General features: G+C 41.3%; 1 long non-coding RNA gene across 1 annotated transcript; it reads right to left on the minus strand.

Annotated features, from left to right (window-relative positions):
* Positions 1 to 567: 567 nt before the first annotated feature.
* LOC137145833 (uncharacterized) lies at positions 568 to 3,488 on the minus strand. The gene is made up of 3 exons (XR_010917758.1): positions 3,338 to 3,488; positions 2,191 to 2,242; positions 568 to 955 (listed from the first exon to the last, which is right to left on the minus strand). It is a non-coding gene; the product is annotated as an uncharacterized lncRNA (long non-coding RNA).
* Positions 3,489 to 4,276: the final 788 nt, after the last annotated feature.

The following is a 4,276-nucleotide window of genomic DNA, read 5'->3' on the forward strand; positions in this document are numbered from 1 at the left end:
AAGCTTGACTGGGATAGCAGGGAGTTTGGATTAATAACTGTTTTGGAATTAAAATTATTTGCCGCTGCTTAGTATCCTAAGGTATGCTATAATCATGCACCCACAACCATGTACCTCATTTTGGAAGGTAGCCAAGGAACTATTCATTGCTAAGAGTGAAATGTGGCTGGAAAGTTCATTTTTTGCTGAATTTCCTAAGATAAATTATTTTTTACAGCTGCAGATGTGAAATCGGTTTTCCATTGTCTCGATCATTGTGGATGGTTTGTTTGTTTGTTTGTTTTGTTTTGTTTTTGCTTGCTTTCTTTTGAATGGTGGAAGGGCTTTAAGAGACTGTGTTCTTTCAGGTTTAGCTGAATTTCAGAGAGTCTAGCTGGATTATAGATAAAGTGATTCTAATTGATTTAATGGAAAGTTGCTATACTGAACACCAGCTTACAGCTTGTTTTGCGGTCCTGGTAAAATTAGAGTTAAAAGATGTTTAATGCTATTCCTCTCTTTCTCAAACCATGAGCTGTGTTAGAAATGAAACCTAGAACAGCCGCATGTTTCACAATGCTGGTTTAAAATACAATTTTATTAAACTCGTGTGAAGATACTCTTAAATGTATTTAAACCTGCTTTATATTGATTTGGCTTAAAACAGTTCCTTACTGAATTAAGGTAAATGGTTATAAGCCTTTTAAAACAGGTTTAAGTGTGCATACAGGGGTTTTGCATTGGTTTAACTAAATTGGTTTAAAATCTGCTGCAAGTTTGTGTGTATACTAGATTCATGAGGAAGGCAATCATGTCATTGTTAACTATGGACCTTATATGCACACCAGGTCATATTCTATCCTCACACACATGCTATTGCAAACAGATACGACTAAATCAGTGTGGTTGTATAAGTAAAACGAAGGGCAGAATTTGACAGTGATACCATCTTGACACAGAATCCCGAATGGTCAATCTGTAAAGGAAACAGAGCTTCTGTTTGACTCACATTTTATTTCAACAATGTACCAAGTCAGATTCATCCCTGATGTAACTTAATTGTAGCTCAAGCAGTTGCATGAGAAATGGAGATTATTTTGGGCAGTATATCTAAATACACAAATATATTCACAAGAAAGTAGATTTGGTCATGTAGCAACATGGTGTTTCTAAATTCCCAGTAAGTGAAATGCAGAGATACTTCTGAAGGACTCATTGCTAACATTTTTCAGTGGCTGCTGCTATCCAGGGTGAGTAATTGCCTGCTCACTTCATCACTGAAATTATGCCTGTAGGATAAATGTGGTATTTGCTATGGGGCATTCCCATAAGGTATCTACCTGGAGCTGTAACATATGTTTCTATGAGCTTTCAGTGAAAACTATTTCCTACTGCAAGACATTTTAATTTGCAATTATAGCCCAATGTTTGGTATATTCAACTGTGAGAAATTCAAACAGAATCAATGACTAGCTACAACCCTCTTGTAATTGTATAAAAGAGTTGTGTTCAGTACATGACTATTAAAATTCACAGTTATGGCAAAACAGTTAAAGCTTTCACACCTATGCAGAGAAAGCTGCGATCCTGCAGTGTCAAGCACTTGCATGTGGACAGAGTAAATGGAATATGCTAATATTAGTAATCAGGAACCTCAAATAGTTGAGTGGCTCTAACTGGATATACCACTTGAAACACAAATGCTTATCCAATTTTTTTTATGTTACCTCTACCTACTTGTGACCCACTGACTTGCCCAGTTCCCTACTCCTTCTCTACTATCACAACTGTCAAGTTTTTGGCACCTTGTGCTGAATTTAGCCTAATGAAAAGTGTCACATTCAACAGCACATTTCACACCCCTCAAGGACCTGCTCTGTTGGCTGGTCTCAACTTCCTACATGCAGAGAACATCCAGGGAATTCCAACCATGTAGGGAGAAAAAAATGAGTCTCAAATTCTCGGGATGGAGCAAAGGAAGAGTGGGGCAGGATCAAAGAATCTGCTATTTAAATCCTCTGGTCTTCCACCAGCTGTTAAGCTGGTTTCAGGGTGTGTGGAGCTACTTTTTGACATAGTATAGCCCTTCTGCCAGGAGTTCAGAGCAGCCACAAGGGCTGGGTTCAAATGGTCAAGAGGGACTTCTCTTAAAAGTCTTAACCAACACCACCAGCTTGAGTCCTGACCCAAAAACCTGGGAAAAGTAAATACCTTCTCTGGGTGCTCTTAACAGGCAATACTGCCCCACTCACCAGCACGGAGTCTGTATATGAAACAAGAAAAGACTTTCAGGGGACACGGCATGAGCTTGGGGAAAAAAACAATAGTATATCAAGTGAATTATAAGTAAAACATCTACCCCCCTGTTATCTTTAATCATGGCCCTTTGCTTCAGTACCCCACCCATCAGTGTGACTATTTGATAGGCAAATGCCCTTTTAACACATCACTTCCCCCTTCATTGCACTCACTCACAGTTTGGGGTGAGTAGGTAGCATAGTCCCTGAGTCTGGGAGTGCACTTGGGCAAGCCTGTCTCCAGCCCTTAGGGGAAGTGCTGCCTGGTCCAGCCCTGAGGCATTGTCAGCCCAGCTATAGTGATTTTAGCTTTATTAGTGATGGGGCGGGGATGGGGAGTTCACTTAGTTCTGTTGCTTCAGTGAAGAGCTGGCTCTGCATCATCTCCCATAGAAGAGTTGCCTCTGTTATCAGTGGAGGAGAATCAATGGGATATACAACCCTTGAACAGAGTCATCATCACCAGGGATGCATTCCTTCCCACAGGGTAGAAATTCCTTTACCTCTGTCTCAACTCACCCGACCACCCCCCAACCAAATGGAAGTGAATGTCCAATTCTCATGAGTTCCAAAGCGTCACTTGGAGGATTTCTGCAAATAAAGTTTATGCAAGTAACTTCTGTAGCCCTACTTTCCCTTGTTCACCAATAGATGGTAGCAGAGAGCTCCTTTCTGAATGGAGCCTCTGTCTCCCTGTTTTCCCTTCTCACTAACAGATGGTAACAATCAGCCCTATACCTTCAGGCCACAAAGCATACCTCAATGAAGTGGCTATGGAGCTACTCCAGGGGCTTCCAGGCAAGAAGTTCATCCCCCCCGGACCTAGACTAGATGGTGGGCTGAGGATTTAGCCCCAAGTAAGGGCAAACTTTCTCTATTTGGTGTATATTCCATCAGTAGCAGTGCTTGAATGTTGCAACCTTTCAGACTGATGTAGGTGAACATCACAGAGGGAGATACTCTTTTATGGATGATGCCTGCCTGTGACACTGCTGATCACTCTACTCCAACCTGTTCAAAATTAACTAGGAAAAGGCTATGGAAACTTGTATTTTTCTCACCTGGGTCTCCCACACGAGTACACTTGCCATGGGGCTACAGAGTCAGTCTTTCTTCCTCTGGTCCAATGAATATTTATTTATATAAAGTAGAATAGTTCTGACAGGAGAGATTAAAAGAGACACCCCTCGACCGCCATTAAGATTAGCTTCTATATCCTGGTGGTTAGGGCATTCACTTGGGAGGTGGGAGACCCAGCTTCAAATCCCTGAGCTGCTTAATTCAGGGCAGGAATCTGAATCTCTCACACCTTGTGCCCTCAGGTGAGTACCCTAATTGCTAGACAATCAGTACTTGGAAGTCTCCCTCAACCAGAAATTCCATTCTGGACCTGCAAAAGTTTAGTCAAAACTGTCCCTTTCCTGGAAAAGTTCAGTTTTGACAAATCGGCATTTTCCAATGAAAAACATTTGATCAAAAAAAATTCCAACCAGCTCCAGCTATGAGATCTACAGATGAAGAATATTATGTAGGCTAGGCCCCCCACTCTCCTCAGCAGAGGGAGGTATCAGCAGACCCACCCAAGGCAAGAGCAACTTCCCATACAAAAGGGAAACTGCTCCTATGGTCCTGGCAGGATTCAAACCAGCAACCCCTAGCTACCTAATCCACTGCCCTAACACCCACACCACAGAATTGATCCTGCATATAGCAGCTACATAGAACTGCTCCTGAAATTAATGGAAGTTGTGCAAAGCACATGAAAGACCACCCCTTAAAGAAAAACTCTATGTTAACAATGCACCCTGAATGTTGTAGTCATCTCAAACAAATCAAGAAATGCAAAAGTTAATGTTCCAACAGCAACATTGACTCAGTTTCTTGTACAGGGTGTAACAAAAACTTTTGCTATATTATAGCATTTACTGCTGATAAACTCATATTTAGCTTACAAATTTCCTGCTTCATTGTCATCTTCCAACTTGACTAGCATGAACTCA

Source organism: Emydura macquarii, unplaced genomic scaffold (assembly GCF_026122565.2).
Source record: "Emydura macquarii macquarii isolate MOO-44397 ecotype Brisbane River unplaced genomic scaffold, CSIRO-AGI_Emac_v2 contig_3649, whole genome shotgun sequence".
NCBI classification, from domain to species: domain Eukaryota; kingdom Metazoa; phylum Chordata; order Testudines; family Chelidae; genus Emydura; species Emydura macquarii.